Below are 24,132 nucleotides of genomic sequence, written 5' to 3'. Positions count from 1 at the left end.
CCTGGTTAAGAACCCCTGATCTAGATCAAATCGATTTCTCATATGAAGCGTTTGATAGAAAAGTTGACATATTTCTGTTTTCTCGCTTGAAATCGAGAAAGTCACCCTTGTAGCACAATGTAACCACACTTGACGCTTTCATTGTGAACGTCTTGTTTTTTTGCTACGCTTTAGAGATATGCTTGTCAGTGTAAACTCAGGGATACCTAGACACTAACGGGATGCGAAACTCAAAATTCGTCCGTCCAACTGAAGGGCTAACCATATTGCCTAGAATAAATTGCACAATGCGGTGTTACTACACGAGAAAATGTTTGTTTTGCACTGGCTGTTTTATTCGTCGTTTCACAAAAGTTGTATCTGTACATTATTGTCAATCTTATGTTGATGACAAAATTATTAATATTGTAAGTTATAACCAATTCATTAAGCTACATGTAGAATCCACAAAAGAAAAAAAAACGACTAATGGCTTATTGTTCATAAACTTGGCTACTAGGCTATGTACACAAACGAAAATAATACCATTAAATATCACTGGACAATCAGATATCATAACTTTACACTGTAACCACAATTAGGCAATGACACAAATTCAAGTATTTGCAGTCTTGCGTGAACCACCACTCGTAAGCTTGCGTACTGTTCGAGCCATCTTCGCGGGTTCCTCGCGCCTGGGAGCGTTCAAACGTTTTAGTTCATTTTTGGCAAAACAATTAAACGAAGTTTTTCCAATCAACTCGAAATTGCAGTGGCCTTTTGAACAAGCCACATCAGCCTGCAAACCGAATGACGTCTCTGCTGCATTTTTAACGGCTCGAATAAAAGCAGAGCGTGAGTTTGGTAGAGTGAGCATTTTCTTTTTAGCAGAAGGATTGCTGAGTATGGCATCGTAATACTGAACAGCCATTGTCGTTACAGCGAAGCACAACTCTGTTGGCACTGAAGAATGTACATCAATCCCAAACTGTCATGCAAATACTGAGCAAGTTCGGGCACTGCTGTCATCGTTTGAATGTATGCCAAGAATGTTTGCTCAGTGAGACCAGCATTTCCAGATTGTTGCCACTTCACAAATATATCAACTGCAGCTGCAAGGTAGCACATGATGGGAGGTTGATCCTCTCCTTCTTTAGGAAATTTCCTTGGCATGCACATGTCATCCGTTTTTGCTACACCTTCAAAACACACAATGCAGTGAGTTAAGTGAGCATTTCACAAACAAAAAAGAAAAAATGTCATCAATAACATTGCATTAATATGTAACCGTTTATAAGAGAGTGCGACGCCTGGAAAGTAACATGTTGAACCGCTATCAGCAGCAAATGTTTCCTCATGTAGTCTACAAGTCCTGAATTTGGCTATTAATGTGTTGGAATAGTTGCTCGTGATAGTGATTCTACCACTTGCTCATGATCTAATTTGATTGAAAAAAAAAACAGAAAATCTTCACAAGTAATGTTGTGGACAGGAAGCATAATATACTTTAGAACAGCTTTAGGGTCGTCGTATACACCAATAAGATTGATCCAAATATGCTGGTTCACTGTTTTTAACTTCTTCCACTAACTTCTGTAAACTTTGCAGAAAAGCTGTTACTGTTGGTTGTACGAAGTCTGCTTTATATATATGTAAAATTTGCGATATCAGTATAGTGACATGACATACCCTTAAATGGTGATTTAACGAACATGATTTTCCAAATTTTAGATATGAATTTCACAAATCTTGATGTTTCCAGGAACCCAGCATTGCTTTCAGCATACAACTCCAAGGCATGCGCACTGCGCAGTTGATTCACAGAACACACCTGAAAATAGCAAAGGCCATCGTTGGCTTGCGGCTGGCAAAAATAGTCTTATTCAGTATTTTTTATTTTATGACTTTAATTTCGTACACAGTTTCCAGTAATAGTTCTAACCTAAATTACTAGCATATTACCGTATTACTTTCTTTTATATATGTCTTTGTGATGTCATAACCGACCAATTTCAAATGCTATTTTAAAATGTTGTTGTGCTCAATGCTCATATCATCCGGACAAAACCTTTCTGCATACAAGACAGAAACTACACCAGCTGAGCACCATTTAAGTGTATGCATTACAAGGCAGTGAGTTCTATACTCAATTCACAGATGGGTCTGTGTCATTAATACCATATTTTACAACTTTACTTACTTAAAGCATGTTGCCAGGTGATGTACGTGCTATGCTGCTGGGATTTAGCGATGCTTTCCTCAGTGCAAATGCAGCCTTCAGAGGCTTGTGTTCCTCAAGAGCATACAAGCGTTTTATATGCTCAAAATGAGCAGTGCATTTTTCACCAAAGATGTGTCTATGATCTTCACCAACAGGGGGAAAGTGCATTCTCTTTCTATTCAGAAAATTATTGAAAATATTTTTAAAATTGTGTGTGAAGTCAAATAATAGGTACAAATGCTTTTCTTTCCTTGTAGGATGCACAATGCAACTTGACAATCTGTTGTTCCCGCACATATCCATGAACATTTTTCTAAATAAAAGAGTATGTACATTGTTAGTTAATTTGAACTACGTGAAGCAAAGCATTACCACCAATAAAATTACACCTTTTGTCCAATAAATTTGTATATATATATACATTCAAACTGCATAAAAGTACACCCAACTTACAAGGGTCGACGTTTTTTAGGTGCAGACAGTTAGGCGCCGGTCAAATAGGGGTGCACATGCGCAAACCATTACCCTTTAACGGCACTGGGAACTACCCTGGGTCTAGTGACATATCAAAAATATCACAACCAATTCATGCAGAAATAAATACCTGTTGCAAACATGATTGTCAACGGAGACAGCAACAACAAAGAAGATTTCATCTAGTGCATTCATCACTTTTTTCAAATCATTAAACGAGTCTAAATTGTTCGTTTAGTTCTTAAATCATTTTCCTTTTTCAGTCTTGCAGACGCTGTAGATGTAGAAGTGGATCTTTTAGGTTGCGGTTGCATTGTCAGATAACCAGGTAAACCAGGAAATATTCTTGGTACAGCTGACGGCTTTAGGCGAAGCTTTTTCAGTTGCAACAATTCTCTTTTTGCAACTCTTCTTTCTCGGACATCATCGGTAGTACTTGTTATAAAGTCTGAGTCATAAAAATGTTTTGCACAAACTCTACTGGAGGAAGTGACTGCATATTGTTCTCTAGGAATAGCTTTAATCCAAACTTGAATTGCATCTTGATTGCGAGGTAATCGAAAAAGTGACTCTTTTGGTCTATTACTTTGAGATAAACGATAACCAGTATTACAATTAGGAACGCAACAGGTAAACCCCATATTGCTAAACAATTTGAATGACCTATAACATTCAAGCACAAGTACTTAGTTTCAGATATAAGCACAATGAGATATGAAAAAGACTTGGTAGCATTATATCATACATTGGCACGAGTAGAAATGATGTGTAATTGTGTATTGTTAGCCTACCTACCAGTGTTGGGTCCACGTCTTTTAGGCGCAGACAGTTAGGCGCCGGTCAAATAGACGCGTACACTGTGGCGTCTGTATATTTAGGTGCGGAGTACTGTGGCGCCCGTTCATTTAGGTGCTATTCCTAGTAAAGTCTGCAGATTTTATCAGCTTGGCAGGTAGGGCAATGCTTTTCACACAAAATGTTATATTGAACAGAAAAGTATGTTGTTTTGTTAATGCGCGTGTGGATATGAGATGCGAGACAACGCTCTACTACTCTTGATTTTAGCTCATCTTCACAGGACATTTGCTATTTATCCTGAACACAGGTTGCAGCCAGATGGACCTTTACTTAATCTGTTATCTTTCGCAATTACTTCTACTCGGATGGATTGGCCGTGTTGCGAGTACGTATGAGACAACGCTCTACTACATGAATACACCTCTATAGGGCATGTGAACCCTGGTTACAAGTTGCAAGCATAATGGTGCGACTTTGCTCGTTATTAAACCTTGTCAGGGTTTTGACAGAAAACTAAGTTACTCTTCACTCAAGCCTACCACCCGCTTGAATATAGGCTACGGTATATTTTTTACTGATGTTTAGTGTAGTTATTATTTGACTTAACTAAAAGTGAACTCAGTAATGTTCGAAAACTTGAATAATTTATTGATAAAACGTTCGCCGACGCAAACCTGGACTAACAACAAATAAATGCCGAACACGCGCATTAAAATACAATATATTTTTCTGTTCAATATAACATTTTGTGGAAAAAGCATTGCCGGCATAAGCAGCTTCACTCACGGAAGCCATGACATACGGTATTTTTTTGTTCAATATAACATTTTGTGTGAAAAGCATTGCCCTACCTGCTAAGCTGATACAATCTGCAGACTTTACTAGGAATAGCACCTAAATAAACGGGCGTCACAGTGCTCCGCACCTAAATATCCAGACGCCACAGTGTGCGCGTCTATTTGACCGGCGCCTAACTGTCTGCGCCTAAAAGACTTCCTCCCCCAGTGTTAGCCTACTAATCTCGTTGATCATTCGCTGCTTCCAGCTGATTAGTACTAAACTCAAGTATGTTTTTATTATGAATAAACTTGGACCGTCAGTTTATAATGAAATTAACTATTTCCCTCCAACATAGCCTACCGTACTGGTACCCTAAGGCCTAGAAAATGACCACTCCAGGCAATAGCAGATTGACACTTCATCCAATCAACAGAATTTTGAAAATTAAAAATCTGCTTGGTCTAGCCTATCTGACAGACTGACACTAGTCACAACTTTGTCTTCCATATTCATAACCTACCAGCATAAACTAAACTAAAAACGAGCACACCACGATTTAGGCATGCCCTTCAGTTGGACGGAATAAATGAAAAAACGGATAAGCTTCGGATCCCCTAAGTCCAATATCCCTATGTAAACTTTGAAAATAGTTGGCAAAATGGACGATAGTTAAATCCTGTAAAATAAGTTTACCGCTTTCACCTCTGTGTTTATGACGTCCTTTAAGCTTGACACGTTTGCGCCATGCTTCTTGGTGAATGGATACTGATTACTGAGTGAAAACAAAAAACAATGGATGGGCCTATTGTAATTTTACAATGTTGCTGTTAATTTCATTGATTAACACCAGTTTTTATAGATTTGTATAATAAAATAATGTACCGCCAGGCGACCATTTAATTCAAAAAACTACAATTCATAACATAAGAGTTGCTGACCGGATGAATTCGCCTGGAGTGATATTGCCCAATTCTAGTATAACCTGGCTTACTCTGTCGCATAGATTTTCCTGTCAAAGAATTTGAATCTTTATTTGACTGATGGCAATTCACATTGAATCATTGGCTTTGTGTTGAAAATTGTGTTTTGTTTATTGCAATAAATTTTTTGTTACGTTTGCTTCACCATGGTTCGTTGCTGTGCCTTTACCTTAGTCCAGGGGTGTCAAAAGTCCGGTCGCGATACGTTTTTGTTTGGCCCGCGCCTGTTACACAATCTTCTTCGTTTGAACCTTGTTCTTCGCCACTTCAAGGGTCGAGGGGCTCTGCCTTTTACCACCCTTGGGCAGTGGCGGCGACGCGGTCTAGATGTTTGGGCAGGTGTCGAGCAGCCATTGAATTGATTCGTCATCCAATTCACGCAGACCACGCACACCATTTGGCGCATGGTAGATGGCGCAGTTACAGATGGTGTGGTCTACGGTTTGTTCCTCCATGCCACACTCACAGATCGCGGATGGAGCCATCCCCCATTTGTGCATGTTGAAGCGAAATAGTCCGACGCCAGTACGCAGGCGGTTGAGCCGCACCCAGGCCTTCCTTGGCAAATGCATTCCGGTTGGATGGTGGCTGGTATCGGAGATGAAACTTTGGAGTCTTGAGGAGTTCTTCTTCCACTCCGAGCTCCATTGGTGGTCCGCCCACGTAGCCGCACTGATGGATTGGTCTTCAGCACTTTTCATCAGGAGTTGTGCGGCACGTACAAATGGGTGTCTCGATTTCAGTCGCAGAGGTTTCTCGTTCACAGACTCGTAGAGACTTGAGTAGAGCAAGTGGTTGGGATTCGTAGCGCGACGAGAGAGAGACAGGATGGCTTCTTCGCGACGAAGCTCAGCTGGTTGGATGCCTGCAAGGACAGGGAGATTTTCCGATGGTGTAGGTCGCAGGCATCCTGTCACGATACGCAAGGCGTTGTTTATGGCAGTGTCGATTTGATGGCAGTGGGCACTGCGGCTCCAGACAGGTGCACAGTATTCTGCTGGAGCGTGAACTAGCGCGATGGTGGCAATGCGCAGGGTATCAACTCCGGCTCCCCAGCCAGAGCCGGCCAGACGCCTTAGCAAAGCTGTGCGTGTTGAGATCTTTTTGCGTAGTGACTCCAAATGTTGACGGTAAGTGAGCGACCTGTCCAGGACTACCCCTAGATATTTAGGGTTTGGGCAGAATGGCAGGGTTTTTCCATTGGTGCTGATCTTGAGCTCGCGCTTTGCTTCCCGGTTGTTTAAGTGGAAGGCTGTCGTCACTGTTTTGGTTTCGCTGAGCTTCAGTCTCCATCTCTGGAGGTATGCCGAAAGTGTCGACATGTCCTGGTTTAGAGTCCCTTCTAATGTTTGCCATTGATTCGACAAGTGTAGAATGGCCAGATCATCGGCATAGGCGTACTTTGCGGATACCGTGATTGGTAAGTCGTGGGTGTAGATGTTAAACAGAAGGGGGGCCAGGACAGATCCCTGAGGGACGCCATTCTTAAGGCGTCGTAACCTGCTTGGTTTACCACTTCCGGTGGTGAGAGTAAAGCTTATGTTGTAAACGAGCTCCATGATCATGCGGACCATGTGCCTGTCGGGGAGCAGGCGGAGCAGTTTGCAGGTGAGGCCTTGGTGCCATACGGTGTCGTATGCAGCTGTGAGGTCAAGAAACACAGCACCAGCCTTCTTCTTTGCCTCAAAGCAGTCTTCGATGTCTTGAGTCAAGAGAGTGACTTGGTCCACAGTAGATCTTCCACGTCGAAAACCAGCTTGCTCCCGGGGCAAGAGTGGGTCTATAATTGGTTCGACTCGAGTGTAGATAAGACGTTCGAAGATTTTAAAAGGGATGCAGAGAAGAGATATAGGTCGATAGCTCTTCGGATCCTCTTGTGGCTTATGAGGCTTAGGGATCGCGACTACTTTGGCTCGTCTCCAAATTTTGGGGATCTTGAGTTGGCATATGCAGGAAGACAGGAATTTTCGCAGCCAAGACTTCATGGCGGTGCCAGCATGGAGTACAAGTTCGGGGCAGATGTTATCGGGACCAGGGGCCTTACGGGTCTTAGTAGATTGTAGGGCAGCGGTGAACTCATCTGACGTAAACTCATCAGAGATGCTTTCCTCGTCTGGTGTTGGGATTTTCCAGAGATCAGACGTTTCCCTCTTTACAAGTTTGGAGAACTTGCGATCGCCTATTTTGTAGGTCCCATTTTTCACCAGTTCTGATGCGATGTTATTGGCAGTAACGGGGCATTGGCGGGAAGGGCGTGCTGAACGACCCGTAAGGTTGTTGACAGTACTCCATGCTATCCGGCTAGAGTGTGTAAAGTCGATAGTGTTGACGGTGTTTTTCCATCGCTCTAGCCTCCGTGAGTCTAGCCGATCGAGCAGTTTTGTTGCGGCTGAGGTAGAGGCAGCACCTGGTGAGGCACGAACGTAAGAGCGGTATAAATTTTCGCACTCTGAATCCCAGCACGGCGTGTAGTTCTTTCGGCGGCCGCGAGGGATAGCTTGTTTAGCTGCGGATTTGATAGCACGGCAGAAGTCTTGGTAGGCCTCATCCACGTTGGTGGTAGAAGGTGATTGTTACACAATGTACCAGTAGAACTCGGTTAATCCGGATTCGGTTAATCCGGATCTTCGCCTAAACCAGATGAAACTGGAAGTACAAATGAGTCAGGCTTGATAGAACCTTCATCGGTTAATCCGGATCTTCGCCTAATCCGGATGGAATCGCCGGTCAAATCGAATCCGGATTAACCGAGTTCTACTGTTATTATTATTGACCCGCAGACATAGGCCAACAGATTTCAGTCAAATTACATTTTTAAAACATTTGATGGAGAATATTTTCTCAGAAAAAGCCAAGCAGTAAAAGTTATAGCTAATCGTTTTTGCGTCATAATGGCGAAATCAACTAGTATTGTTGCAGTCGAGCATTCATTCATTTTCTTCCTAGCAAATTCAACGACCGTTTTCGAGATTTTTCCATAAATGGAAAGAACTTATTGCTATTCACTTCTTTCCGCTCCTCAGTTGGTTAGCGCGTGACTTCGTGAACGAAAAAGCTTCAAGATCAATCGGCGCTGGTTCGACTCTCGGGGTGTGCGCTTGAGCAACGCACGTTAAGGACTGCTCTCCATTCAGCGGCATCTAATGGATGGAATAATTCCCGGTAACAAGGCTTCAACAATCGGAAACTTCACTCTGACAATCTCGGTGACGGGGCCGCGAATTTTTTTTCCCACGAACTTTTTGTTACTTCGCATAGAGTTTGTATTTATAGCCTACCGTGTGAACTGTAAATGCAAACATTTTTCGTTGACGTGTTTGGTTCAGTGGTTTTGCCTTATGTTCATGAGGACATCGGTTCGACGCCCATCGAAGTCAATTTTTTTTTACATTAATTTTTGCGGTGCACAAAAGCCTTTCAAAAAAAGTAAGGTTAGAGTTAATTCTTAATCAATTTCTTTTCACATCTTTATTTCTTGACTACTGACTAGATTTGGTGTGTCTCCAGGCTACGTTCTCTTCAAGTTCATTGTTTAAATTTGGACCTGGAGGGCGAAAATCGGCCGCTGTGAGGCCGAAAAACAGTTACGCGCGCCGCGCGGAAACCAGTATTGGCTACACTTACAGAAATATGCAAACGAGATAAAAAGTTCGTGGGAAAAAAATTTTGCGACCTGGCCTGCGTCGGTGATTCAAAGCCTCTAAAAGTATGCAAAGCTGCCAGGATTAAACTCTGCAACTATTCAGTCTCGTTAGTTCACTGGTTACGCGCTCGACTCAAGATCACGCGGCGCTGGTTTGACTCTCTGGGTGAAAGCGCATTTCAGGACTGCTATCCATTCAGCGGCACCTAGTGGATGGAATAATTCTCCGGCAACAATCGGAAACTTCGCTTTGTCAATCTCGGTAACTGGCCTTGCGTCAAGAGCCTCTACAATATGCGAAACTACCAGGAATAACCAATCAAGGCTTTGTCAGTCCGAGAATAAAGATTCAAAATCATGCTATGAATGGAAATATCGTTAAGTATTTTAGTTCTGTATTCTCCTTTGCTGGAAAGCAAAAGAAACGATAGGCTACTGTAGATATAAAATATAGAAACGAAAGGAAAAGGTATCAAAACAGCAAAGGTTTAACCCTACAAGATCTAACTATGGTAATAGTATGTAGGGTTAGCAACAGTGGCGTAGCTAGGGAATGTGCCGCCGGGGCGGATTCCGATTTTGCCGCCCCTTCAAGAAAAAGCATGTAAAAATGAAATTTATTTATTTGGTTCAGACCTGAAGAGAGGTCCATAGAAACACGCCAGCACACACATATAAATAAAATAATTGAAAAATCAAACAACAAGCATTGAACGGTTATAATGTTGTAAATACATTGAACGAGCGAAACACTCAGAGGTCATTAACGCTTTGATATAGGAGTTAGAAGAGCTGCAACACCGATTTACAAAGCTAGCAATGCTCTTCCGTAGCAGGGCATAAAAAGTGTTCACGTTGTGGTTTACTTGGATGTGACTAATGCTGCAAATTTTAGGCAATTTGAACAGAATTCTGAACGAGTTGTTATATGCAACTTGCAGACGATTAATAGCTGATATTGAATAATTACACCAAAGGGGAGAAGCATAAAATGCAGAACAGTAGGTGCGAAAAAGCACATTTTTTACAAGAACACTACATTTGTTGAATTTATATCTGAGCATCTACTTAAAGTGGAATTATTGTATGTTTTGAACTAGTAGCGTAGCCAGTAATTTTGAAAGAGGGGGTTTTAAGGGCCGGCGGGCGAAGCCCGACGGCGTCCTCGCCATAGACAACACCCAGCGGCGGGGGGTCTGGGGGGCCTCCCCCAGAAAATTTTGAAAAGTTACTTTGGATTTGGTGCATTCTAAGAGCATTTTGAACAAAAACGTGGGTATAAATCCCCTAGTATAAATATTCCTGTAAGATGGTGCTGTCCGGTGGCATAGCAAAAGGATAAGATCATGTTTTTTTGGGAATTTTTCGGTAACTTAATAAAGCAAAGTCTCTATGTTTTCTTGTTGCTAATTCCTGGCTGAGATATTTGAATGTTTGGTATTGGCAAGACTCGCTCTTTTAATGGAGTTTCGTTTAAAATTAGGCAAACTTTGTTTTAGAGACATAGAGACTGAAAGCATCATTCTCAATATCGTGACGTCACATGCGTGCCAAAGGTTGGGTCGTAACCCCCAAATCCCTCCTCCCCCTTGGCTACGCCACTGTTTTGAACGTTGCCATTCTGTTTGCTTTTATTTTCCGTGTACTTTTGCATTATCAACAAAAAAACAAAACGTCCTGTCTGAAAGTGCCGCCCCCCCCCCCCCCCTAGCTACGCCACTGGTTAGCAATGAATATAATTAGGCACGGCCACCAAAGCTGATAGTTGAAACAAGGAGCCTAGATGAATTAGTTGTCTCCTCGTTCTTAAAACAACTGAAGTGCCAAATGATGAAGCAATGTGGGGACTACTTAACCTAACAACTATCAGAAAAAACAAACTACAACACACACATAGGCTATAGGTATTGAAGTTAAGAAAAAGACATAGCCTATAAATAATACAACAACTATTTACAGATTTCACACAAAAGTGAAGTGTTCGCAGTGTTGACAGAGAGTAGTCCACAAATTGCAAAGGAAGAATAGACAACATAACAGTTCGTTACCTAGATTAATAGCACTGAAGATGAAGGCAGTATTCCTCCGCCCCGTTAGCTCAATGGTTACACGCCCTGTTCAAGATCACGAGGCGCAAGTTCGACTCTCAGGTTGTGCGCTTGAGCAACGCACTTTCAGTACTGCTCTCCATTCAGCGGCGCCTAGTGAATGGAATAATTCCCCGGCAACAACACTTCAACAATCGGAAAACTTCACTCTGCCAATCTCCGTAACCGGCCCTGTGTCAAGAGCCTCTCCAAGTATGCGAAACTACCAGCAATAACCAATTAAGGCTTTGTCAGTCGAAGGATAAAGATTCAAAAACCAACCAGCATTATTAATTATTATCAAAACGTTTGCTGAACATGAGTTTAGGAGCTTATTACATTTTGGACTTTATTATTTTTTGATTGCAATGACGTGTTTGTCACGTTTGTGGAGCCGTTTTATTATGCAACAGAAAAAGTCCCTTCCCTTACAAAATATTTCTACGCAAGGTGTAAGTTATTTTTGGAATAACTAACCTTGTGACTTGATTATACTTATATCACGTTCGTGTGCAATTCTAAGGCACAGTGGTAACCATTTTGTGTAGCGATAAACCAAAATTATACACTGCAAAATTCGCAGTGATAAAATATGTGTTTTTAGCTGAATAATAAACAACGCATACAAAACACAAAGTAGACTTCTTTTACCTTGTCAATTTCATTTTCTTTACAAAAAACAGTAAGAGTGTAAAATAAATTTTGTTTGAAGTCGTCTGATCTATGATGTAATAATGTCAGTCTGGGTTTCAGGGCTTTCGAGCAGGCGTAAATGTTAAATTGATCCTTCTCCGAAGCTCTCTTTTATCATAAATTCATCCAGCTTCTGTTCCGGATCTCATTGATACCACTGCTTCGGCTTCAGCTCCGGCTCCTACAATATAAACTAAACAAAGGTTATGTCCACAACTTTCCTGCTGCATTACTGGCTGCAGGAACTACAGTAGGCTACTTATTAAAGCATAACTTACACCATTTGAACACCTGATTGAAAACTATCAAATGGGTATCAGTTGCAGCTATGAACATGTCACTGCTCTGCTGTCAAATTCTCTCACAACTTGGTAAGTTAGAAAAGGTGGCGCTAAAAAGGCAACAATTATTAATTTTGTGAAGGGTTGCTGTTAAATTATGTGAATTCAGCCAATAGTAGCAGCATCTTATGAAATGCATCGGAACCGGAGCTATCTTTCAAACAACTGGCTCCAGCTCCACTTGAATTTCACGTACAGCTCCAGCTCCGTTGAAAATGCACGGCTCCGGGGCTGCTTGCTCCGGGGCTGCTTGCTCCGGCTCCAAAGACCTGGTTTTTATCCGGTCATTTACCTTTACGCAGTGAACATGAATGTTCGCAGTGAGACCACTTGCAGACAATCGCTTGTACGCCAAACTATTAGCAGTGACTGCTTGTACATCAACATGAATACGCCATCGCTCTTTGAATATACGGTAACCCAAGACCTGTTATTTTGGGGTGGCTGTAGCCTGTATGTTATTTTTATTTATGGCATTTAAATTTCAAATGTTATTTGCTACTGCACTAAAACACGTTAAAAATGTTGAAAGATAGATCTAACCTCAAACAGTGTTTCTGGTTTTGTTTTCACTGTAAAACATGATAAAATGATCATTTTGATTTGTATGCATGACTACGCGCATGCACAAAAACGGTTATAGGTGAATTGTTCGTAAACAGTTGTTTGTAAAGCAATTGTTCGTAAACAATTGTTCGTAAAATCAATTCTTCGTAAAGCAATTCTTCGTAAAGCAATTCTTCGTATACATCAATTCTTCGTATAGGTGAATTGTTCGTAAACAGGTGATAGGCGAATTGTTCGTGAACAATTTTTCGCAACAGCAAGGTTTGTCTTGCAATTTCCGATGAAGGTGCGTAATGCAAGTTTTCCTGAATAACCAAGTTACGACGACACAAAGAAATAAGCACAATGAAAAAGCGCATTTTTTGTTATTTATTGGAATACAACAATTGTCTGTGTTTAGCAATTCTTTGCTTACACTACCAATACTACTTTGAGTAACTTCGTACAAATTGTCCACGAGCCAAGTTTAGTATGAAGTATTGTGTGCGATTCCACGCAAGTAATCACAAATTTCATCATCTTGAAAGTCTTGACGCCAAGTTCGGACGACTCTAGTTAGTCTTTCTGCACTGTCCTTGTAGGCTACTTCTTCTTTGGAGGGGGTCTTGCCTGGCCACTGACATACTGTTCAATGCGAACCTCATTTAGGTTTTGCTCTCGCTTGATTGCAGATATGAACTTCCAAATATCTGGATGATTTGCAGATACCTGGAACATGAACCCTCTGTGCCATCCATCAATGCTATTATTAGTTTTGGGAAGGCCACTGAAGATGCCATCATAGCAGTTCTACATTTTAATTGCAAACATTGGAGGACGGCGCCCTTGACGACGATCTGGGCGCCCAACCCAAGTGTCTTCAAAGTAGTCAATTACTGGCTGAGCAACATCTGGTAATACATTCCCATCAATGAGAATGTCAAAGGCCTGGCCGACTTCATCAATAGGTACAAAGGCAAGAGACGACAACATGCGCAGCCTCAGAGCAAACTCTGCGCTTGTCTCGTAGGCAGTGACCAGGGCCTGATTAAAGCTCATGGGGGCCCGAGGCACAGCTAAGTTTAGGGGCCCCTATTGGCAATCGCTTTCGACGCAATGCCATGTAGTCTCTGCGAATGATGAACTATGGGCTAACAAATAGTTCAAGCAAAACTATAACTTCATAAATATTAATTTCGCCAATTTACCTACAACTTTCTAACAGTATTAACACTCTTATACTTGTTACAAAAATTATTGGATAAAAAATCTCTTTAACAGATTGGAAATTGGGCCCATTTCATACTGGAAACACTAGCAAAATATACACTTGGATTTGAACTAGCAGAGTTTATTCATGGTTCCTTGAAATCTATGGAAGTATTGACTTTTTTACATATGATGGAAGGTTGGCATAAAGAATAATTTGAGTTATGAAACTAATCAACAAAAAAGAAAACACAAACAAGACTAATACTGCGATTAGTAGCTTACAATTAATTGTCAGCTTCATAGAATTGTAAACGAGATTTTCCAACGAACAGTAATCATGAAACATTATGATTGCTGAATTTAAGAAGCACAATTATGAACAGCAGTTGCTGTAATCTAACTGTTGAATTAACTTTTCTACATGTAATTATTTTTTTCTTATGCAAACACCATTGGTCATGCTAAAAAACAGTTGTTATTGAAATGGTGCATGAGTGCTGACTTAAGTGATGAAGTTTAATAACTTCATCACATGTTGCAACTAATTCACAGGAATCACAGCATACATAAGAAAATTACTATGATCTTTACCAAAACGGACCAATATTTACAGTGTAACACTAGTTAATAGGTTAGGTAAGGTCTAACAGCTTCATTACTCACTGACAACTTTGCAGTACTCAGAAAGCCTTCATAGGTTACTGGTGCTTAATGAAATGTCGTAATGCTTACTGCACAATACCGGCTAACTACTACCTAATTAAACTTTTATATATAACTTCATAAACAACCATCAACCCAGCAGTGACTGTACAGAACACAGCAGAAATATAACTAAGAGTAAACACAGGTCTATCAAGTTATAGCTTCATCTTTGCTTGGAATGAAAGAAATGAAACAAAGCAGCAACGATTTGAAATCACAAACAAAACACTGGCAACTGTCATAAAATACTTATTATATTATACTGGTATCTAAATGTATGCTGGTTACACTTGCTGATAGCTACCTCTGTAAAGTCAGGGATATTTATAATTACAGGATTGTAAATGCTAATTAATCTATGAGAAATGCTATTTTGTTTACTGTTTACAATGTTTTAGCAGTAAACAAAATATGACTGTACAAATGGAATAGGCTACAAATACGACAAACATTTTTATGACCTACAGCTCAAGGCAGGTGAATTGATTATTACACTACTTAATGTCCAGGGGCGGCTCGCTAGTGTGTGCTGCGGTGCTGCAGCACTCCCATGAAAGTTTTCACAAGAAACTTCTCAAATATCTTGGCACTTCTTCTGCCCAAAATGTATTTTATGTTCTCTGTTCACAGAATTGCTGACTGTTATAAGTGTAAACTATATTTGGAAACTCTGCGTGCTGTGAAGTATTTTGCGCAAGGTTACAGCTGAAGAGACACTCTGACTGTGACGTCGTAGAGTCGCGTGTTTTCTTGAATTGCCTGTACAAGCGAATAGGAAAGCGATGTGCTGTGTTTGAAGCAGCACACGGCAAAAAGGCGAACGTTGAGGAAAAAAGGCAATGTGAAAAGGCGATAAATAGTTGTCTGGTGTCGTGGTAACGTCAAAAGCAGGTTACGGCGCAATAGCGACACCAGTTTGAATCCGCCTTCACGTTGTGAAATAAAGTGTTACGCAATAAACCAATTAGTAGTTTACATTTTCGCTGATTAGTGTTGTTAGTTACAGAAGAACGCAAATAGGGAGGCACTAGAAAAACTGATACTTTTTAGGGTAGGTCTACTTCTCATCTTTGGAAAAAACTGCTTGAATTTAATATGTCATGCAATAAGTAACGTGTCTACATCCAAAATGTAAAGTGACATAGGCCACGGGAGTCCGCAGCACCCCCATTTCTAGGACTCACCAGCCGCCACTGTTAATGTCCACTTATTACTTGCTGACGTTTGAGGCCAGTTTTTGAATTGTTTGCCTTACTTTTGGTGGTCGCTCTTCAGCTTGTGGCCTGCTGATCACTTTATCTGGTTCTTACCACAGCAATTAAAGACATGGGCAGTGTTTTTTTTAAGGTGTTTTGGGGGACCGAAACGGTCCCCCAAATTTCTCCAGCGGTTTCCCAAAATTTGGACTTCCAACTACAGTAGAAAAGTAATGGTTGTTTCTCGCTATGTCTTGTCGATAATACAAATACAGCCTACGATCAATAGTTCACGTCCGGAAAAAAGAATAAGTGGAGGTACAGCTAACAGCTGAATCAAAGAGTTATTCACAAAAGAAGTGCACCTTTGATACTCGTCAATGTTTATTTCTGATTTATGGCGCATGATGATCAGTTTTTACGTGTGGAAACATAACAAGCAGAAGCCAACAAGCACACTTTGCCAACAAGCACACCAACAAGCACACTTTGTTTGATTGTGCAGCAAACTTGTTTGGCGGCCGTGTTGGGCAGGCTGTTTGGTCGTTGTCACAATCATTTAAGCTGTGCCTTGTCAAATAATTCATTTTATGTTGCGTTGATTGTATGTAGTTATGGCTATTTTTTGGTATTTAAATGAAACACTTGCGGTCTCTTAAAACTACTTAGCGGTCACCCAAACCAAACCTTAAAAAAAACCCTGGACATGGGTAAAGATAGCATTAAATGCTTCATGGTTTCTGGTACATTCAAGGCTTAACATTTGGCTCCACATAACTTTTGAAAAAAAAAGCTTTGCAAAGAGCTTGGAGAAAAACACTCCCTTGTTTAGAACATCTGCAAAACTTTTGCAGCATGTCTGCACCATTGCTAATCATAGTAAACGAATGTACTCCAATTGCAATAATGGCAAAGCAAAGTTTGCTTGGTTCTGTCTGACAAACCTCCATGACAAGCCATTTCAAAGAATTCCTCTTTGAGAGTTTTGTTTATCTGAAATGTTCAAAGCAAGAATGTCGCTAGTTCAAACAAGACATCTTCTTTATGAAATGCTGAGTGAAATCTTGGTACATAGCAAGGTTACACCATTCTAGAACTAGACTACCAGTTGTAAACCAGTAACATTCACTTTGAAGTTAAGCTTAAGAAAACAAAACACCCTGTAATACCAAAACGTTAAGCTAAAAGTGCAACAACCTTAATGCAGCTTATGACACTTCAAAAAAAACTTTTACCTTACAAATTATACCGGTAGATGTAGAAAAAACATTTTATTGTTAAAAGGGATGCCAATACACAAGGGCGCGGGAAGTAGGGGTGCTCAAGGGGCTGCAGCCCCCCCTAGAGCTATTTCAGCCCCCCCTGGAAATTTCGATAATTGCTTCAGCCCCCCCTAGAAAATTCTGACAATTTCAGTTACATAACATATTTTCAGTAATCGTGTTGCAAAACGTTTTTCTTGGGTTTTATAATGCTGCCGATTCGAAATCGGAAACGTTGTTTTCGTGTATTACCGATTTGTTTTCCCTGCTGAATTTGCCGATTGAACACTTTCAAGGCTACTGTCTTGACGGTGCAGCAAATACAGTATGTCTGGTTGCTAGAAGTGAGTGCGGGCCAAACTTAAAGCATTATGCCCTGGATCGGTATACATTCACTGCAGTAATCATGCTCTCGATTTGATTTTGCAAGACGTTGTAAAGGAAGCGAGGCTTATTGCCGATGCCTTAAACTTCGTTCAAAGTGTTGCAGTTGTAATTCGTGAATCGTCTATGCGTAAATCTTCATTCATGTCGCTTTTTGGTTCCGATGAAGTTGCCTGCAATTTGCTGGGTTTGCGTCCTACTCGTTGGTGCTTTTGCCTCGCTCGTGTTGTTAAGTGCTACCCTACCCTGTCGCAATGACTGACCGACATGACAGAAGATATAGTGCAATGCGAGGAGACGCACGTGCAAAAATATTCGGCTTTGTAAAACAAGTACGCACGATGCGGCTTTATATTGCGATTACCTGCAGTGGTGAAGTTTATCAGCCTGCAGAAGCCGTCGCAAGACAGCTCCAAAACAAGAAGATTTCTGCTTCTTCAGTTTTGGAATCCATCACCATTCTCCGCGAACGGATCAAAAATCTCAGAAAAGATGAATCCATTTCCAAGCTTATGGATGCAGCGAACGTCTTTACGTTTGCCGATAACCTAAAAACGCCAAAGGATCCCCGAGTGGGCAAAACTCCAGCAAGGTTTCGAAACACAGAAGAATCCGATGGTTTGTCGTCTGCGGGAGAAAGAGCGTGGAAACGGTAAGGCTACATTGAAGCCCTTGATTTGGTTCAAGCTGAGCTTGATCGAAGACTCGACCAGGCGGATCTGCTTACAGCAGCCAACAGATAGAAGGCCCTTCTGAGCTGTGCAAATGGTGAGGAAAGATCTGATGGGCTACTGAGAACAGCTTATCCGATGCCATCAGAAAAGATCGCCTAAAAACGGAACTTTCCTTGTTCAGCGAAGTTGTAAGTGGAAAAACCGCAAACTCCGTTCAAAAGGTTGCTGAGATACTATCACAACTAAATCCAGGACCGGATTTAGATGATGGGGGGCCCGGAGCACTTTTACATCGGGGGGCCCCCGGGCGAAAAACTACTACGTCTACAGTAGCATTAATCCTGCACTGCACAGAATTCTGTAGAAACATCAAAAGCTAAGAGAAAAAAATAACACAAAATCACATTTTTTCCACGTCGGGGGGCCCCCTTCATCCTCTGCCCCCCCCAAATCCGGGCCTGACTAAATCCTCAAACACTAGATCTTTTCAAAGAATTGCGAAAATTTGTGGAGCTCTGCCTTTGCCTCCCTGCATCATCAGAACGTTCTTTTTCTGCTCTAAGACGCTTGAAAACGTGGTTGAGAAGCTCAATCACACAAAAAAGACTTAGGCTACTCATCTTGCGTTGATGCATGTCCACCAAAACATTTTGGACACTGTCGATGTCAAAGAACTCATGACACAGTTCATAGAGAAAACACCTGAGCGAAAAGCAATCTTCGGAAGCGTGTGAGAACTCACTTCCACAAACTATCGTTTTCAAATCACTTTCTAATTTGTACGTTTTCATTTGAATTTTCTGAACAGTTGCTTTGTTGTTGCCGTTTTTCATTTGTCATAATTTACAATGTATGTGTTTTGGCGTCGTATCTTACACCGGAGGGGACCGAATGCTTATAGGCTACTACCACTTTTAAATGCTGACCCATATAAGGGGGGTCTGGGGGGCGAAGCCCCCCAGAAGCTGACAACACTACGGCATCTTCAGCCCCCCCTAGAGAAAAATAGTTCCCGCGCCACTGCCAATACATCAACCAAACTTTCAGCTAGTCCAGTATAATATTACAAAAAGTATTTCATGTGTCTTGTTTAGTTATTGGCAGACTCCAAAATAATCGTACCTGACTCTTAAAGTTTATGCTAAAGAGAAGCTAACCTACAAAACATGAACGCTTTCACCTCATGCTAAAGGAAGGTTTCAATCTATGCTTTTGCAAAATTTAGACAAAGCATTGCAATTAAGTTATGCAAATGTCTTATAATTTGCCCGTTTATGACAATCATTTTAAAATGAGCTGTTTACTTCGTGGTTTAACTTTTAACAGTAGCACACAAAGTATGGTGACCCTACCACTACCAGTGTATAAAGCGGTTTCAGTTCAACAGTTGCCAATTACAAAGTTCCACCACAAAATACGAAAAAATAAACAACCACAATAATTAAAACACATTTATCTTAAACACACTTTTGTGGGAATTGGGCCCTTCTTGATTTCAAGTATTCAATTACAACCAACCTGTTTTATTGCAATTATTTCAAATTCAGATGATTTAACTAATGGTGTCGTATTTTAACTTTTCTCCAAGATAATATGGTGTTTTTAGAGATGTTTTGGTATAAGGGCCCAGCATCTCATTGGTACCTGACCTAAATTATCTTCTCAATGGACAAGTAGGCTACACGCAGTAAACTACACACAGCAGCTAAAAACACATTGTTACTGAAACGCAAATGTCTATTACCTGTGGGCCCCCTGAAATTCTATCACAAAATAACTACATCACTTTTCACATTTATCTTAAACACACCTTTGTGGTAATTGGGCCCTTCTTGATTTCAAGTATTCAATTGCAACCAACCTGTTTTGTTTCAAATACAAATGATTTTACTAATGTTGACGCAGCCTATTTTAACTTTTCTTCAAGATAATGTGGTGATTTTAGAGATATTTTGGTATAAGGGTCCAGGCCCAGCATCTCATTGGTACCGGACCTAAATTATTTTTTCAATGGAAGTACACGCAATAAACTTTAGCAGCTAAAAAACATGTTGACACTGACACTCAAAAGTCTATTACTTGTGGGCCCCCTGAGACGGTGGGCCCGCCCCCCCCTCTTTGACACAGCACTGCGGCTATGTGCAACGTTTTACATGTTTTGCTTTTATTTTAACTGAATATCATCAGTAGAAAATTGACATAGCTACTGGCACAGAAATCACCTTTGATTCGACTTTCATTTTTTATGCTCCTGTATGGGAAAGTGAACTGTATCGCTATACTGAGATGTGTGAATCATTACACAATTTGAAATCGTTAGGCCTACTCAAAAATAACAACTGTGCACACACTGGCACAACAAGTTTCACGCCTACGGTATTAATGTAAAAAAAATTGGGGGCCCCAAAACCAAGGGGCCCGAGGCCTGTGCTTCGTGTGCCTCATTATTAATCGGGCCCTGTGTAGGCCTACTGCTCCTTCAGGCCACTTGATTGCGTCTTTCTCCAAATGCACTGGCACAAATGGAAGAAACAGCCACGGTGAGTTGAAAGTGCGTACTCTCTGCTTACTGCATTAACCATGGCCATCTCAAAGTCAGTCATGATTGTCTCTGGAACAGCAACAGCAGGTAACAACTCCTTGATCTTTTGCAGCAGATGAATGTATGTCCCTCTCCTTTTGTCCCCCAGCAGGGCATATATCAGAGGCACTGAAGTGTTTTCCTTCAGTCCGTGTATTGTGTAAAGCTGTTCAAACAGTGAAGGCACTGTCTTGAAGGTGGCGTCAGCATACCAGTGCTTTGAACGGGCAAGGAGCTGCAGATTTCTTTCAGTGGCAAAGAGGACCATACGGTTATCGCCAGGCCCAGAATCATAGGCCAAGAATGTTACACCAGCAAACGTTTGCTTGTACTCTACTGGAAGCACAATGTCACGGAGAGAATGTGGGATTGCCGGGCCTGCATTTTCCTTCAATCGCACTTGGGTGACTGCCCTTTTCATGCTCTGCACACTTGACAGTTTTGCTGCCGTGGCGTGACTGAGTCCAATAGCTTTTGCTGAAACGAGGTAACTTGGGGCATCACGACTGTCTTTTGCTGCACAACGAATATTTTCCATAACCTTTGCTGCTTCGACATGACCAGCATCTCCAGCATGATTGTGCTCACCTCTGGATTGTACAATGGCTGCCATAGCATTTGTTACTCGTGCAGGACATTTCTTATTAAAATGCTCACATTTCCAATAAGTAGTTTCTTGCCCTTGTGCGTTAAGTGCACTATAATCTTTGTAATAAAGCTGGCCACTATACAAAAGTTTTGGCTTTCCTTTTTCGTTGCTCACAAGCTGTAATGCCATTCTGAATCAGGGACTCTACACTCTGTCTGCTCGTCTACACTCTACAGATACAGCACGTCTTTAAGCACAATTAGCACATCTCTAGCATATAGGCTACCCTAATTGATTGTTCGTAAACAATTGTAACTGTTTTTTTTTTTAAAGCTGTAGCCTAACTTTTATGAACATTTGTTTACGAACAATTAGTATTACGGTCAATTGCATGCCCGAAGAATTGCTTTACGAAGAATTGCTTTACGAAGAATTGATTTTACGAACAATTGCTTACGAACAATTGTTTTACGAAAAACTATTTACGAAAAAAACGTCGGACACCCGCAACAACGTAGATGTCCAGTATTGAAGAAATAGAGTGTAGGCTACAACACTGAATTGATCCAAGGGTATTGTACAGCTTTTGCCACACAAGTATGGCTTCGACATTCGTCAGTATCAGTGGCGTAGCCAAGGGGGGGGAAGCTGGGGGTTACAACCCCCCTTTGACACGCGTGTGACGTCACGATATTGAGAATGATGCTTTCAGTCAAAAAAAAAACTTGCCTAATTTTAAACAAAATTGCATTAAAAAAGCGAGTTTTGCCAATACCAAACATTCAAACATCTCAGCCAGGAATTAGCAACAAGAAAACATAGAGACTTAGCTTTATTTTCGAAAAATGCCGAAGAAAACATGATCATCCTTTTATCCTTTTGCTATGCCACCAGACAGCATCATTTTACAGGAATATTCATACCCACATTTTTGTTGAAAATGCTCTCAGAATGCACCAAATTCAAAGTAATTTTTCAAAATTTTCTGTGGGAGGCCCCCAGACCCCCCGCCGCTGGGTCGTCAGACCCCCCCTTGCAAAATTTCTGTCTACGCTGCTGGTCAGTATATAGGTCACTCTTACACAAGCAAACATTTAAATCATCGTCTTTGAAAGAACAGGAAAGAAAACAGTCTACTATCGGACCGTAACTAATTTTCCGTACAGCAACACCGGATTTTCCATGAAAATATTTACGTTGAATTTATTTCATAAACTAATTTTTAAACATTGTGAAAAGTTTAATGACAAGATCCGTTGTTGCTTATTTCCAGAAGTAGGTCTAATGTGTGTAACTTAATTATAGTTGCTATTATTGCTAGAAGCTAGAGCAGTTGGTGATGGCAATTGCCTACATGTAATTATAAAACAAGTCAAATGTGTAATTTATCTATGAATATAGGGTCAAAAGTAGTCAATATCTATTACTGGCTTGGCTATTGTGGATACAAAAAATATTTGGATCAAAAACAGTCGGGGAAACACGGTAGGTTTCAAGAAAAACAGTTTACTCTTTAATGTTGTCTTTTCTTGTCTGAAGTGCAATGTTGTGTATTGTGAAGTTGTTTAAGGTAAGATATTCTGAAAATTTACTTCACAGGATCAGCGCATTGTCTAATGTTCTTTTGATGAGCTTTCTCAACAACCACCTCGCGTCGACAAACATCCATGACAACAGCAAGTATCTTAAGCAGCAGTTGTTACCCTGATGTTTTCAATTGATTGTTGCTGCAGAAGCGCAAGTCAATCTGCGTAATTAAACTGAAACCAGAAGATAAAATAATTAGCTAGAAGCTAGAAGGGCTTAAACAGTGCTGTATTCGTAAAAAACACAACACGGTTCGCATTAAAGGCAGAGGTCAATGATCGCCATCTCCTCCACACTGTAGTCCTTGACGCACAACAGCTCACAGTCACACGTCAACACCTGCCTTCCAGGCGCCCTTTTTCTCGGCATGTTGTGAAGATCACTTCGACCTTGTGAAGTCATGGAGAGACTGCTGGGAAACCACTTCACGGCCCAACCAATTCCAAGTCACACCAGACACTACAGTAGCAGGCCCGGATTTAGGGGGGGAAGAGGGTGCAGGTGCCCCGGGCCCCCCAACTTTTAAAGGGCCCCCTACGTGGAAAAAATGTGATTTTGTGTTATTTTCTTCATTCAGCCTTTGAAGTTTCTGCAAAATGCTGTGCAGCGCTTGATTAATGGTGCTGTAGACGTAGTCGAGGTGGTTTGTCGCGCCGTAGGCGCGAAAATTTTTTTGCACGGAAGCCTCCCGATCTAAAAGTCCCCCGGGCCCCCCATCAGCTAAATCCGGCCCTGTACAGTAGGACCACCTGGCTCAGACATGCCAAGAAAAGAACGGGTGACTCTGAATCGCCTCCGCACTGGTGTTGGTCGCTTCAAACACAATAGCCTATGTTTACCTGGGGGATTGTGTGACTCGCCAGCCTGTGTTTGTGGTGAATGTCAAACAGCACAGCACATCATAAATCACTGTTCAGTGTTTCGACCTGCAGAACATGCGGATCTCATAGACCCTGATAGGGAGACATTGAACTGGTTGCAGCAATTGGGAGATGTTGCCTGAATTGCTGTCTCATCAAAATTGGACGAGAGGTAGGCTACAAAATTGTTTATTTTTCTATAAATAGCCTACATTTCAAACAGCCTACCGAGAGGAATCTACATCTTCAACCTCTTAACAAATTTGGGATCTAGTATCCTTAGCTGATCGATGGTTTAGCAGCCAGGATCTATTTTTTAGCGGTAAATTGAGCCACAGGGTGTCCATTGCAATTAATAAACATCAAACAGCTCACATTATCCATGGCCCTCAAAGGGTTAAGTAGTTAGTTAGTAGGCTAGTTGTCAAGAATCAGTAAGGATAGCATAGGCACTCTCTTTGGAAAACCAGAGGGTAGGCTATACTATAGTTGCTCAAAAAAGCAGAGAGTATACTGCGTATACCGCCGTATACCCTCCAA

At 41.2% G+C, this 24,132-nt stretch overlaps 1 long non-coding RNA gene and 1 pseudogene across 1 annotated transcript; both read right to left on the bottom strand.

The window, feature by feature from the left end:
• LOC145784425 (uncharacterized) overlaps positions 1 to 24,132 on the bottom strand; it is a 276,670-nt pseudogene that overhangs the window by 51,057 nt on the left and 201,481 nt on the right.
• Positions 803 to 1,882, bottom strand: LOC145784430 (uncharacterized). Its single transcript, XR_014291003.1, has 2 exons — positions 1,669 to 1,882; positions 803 to 1,178 (listed from the first exon to the last, which is right to left on the bottom strand). It is a non-coding gene; the product is annotated as an uncharacterized LOC145784430 (long non-coding RNA).

This window comes from Aplidium turbinatum, chromosome 15 (genome assembly GCF_918807975.1).
Source record: "Aplidium turbinatum chromosome 15, kaAplTurb1.1, whole genome shotgun sequence".
NCBI lineage: Eukaryota > Metazoa > Chordata > Ascidiacea > Aplousobranchia > Polyclinidae > Aplidium > Aplidium turbinatum.
The sequence above is the reverse complement of the archived record's forward strand: the minus strand, read 5'-3'. Positions and strand labels throughout refer to the sequence as shown.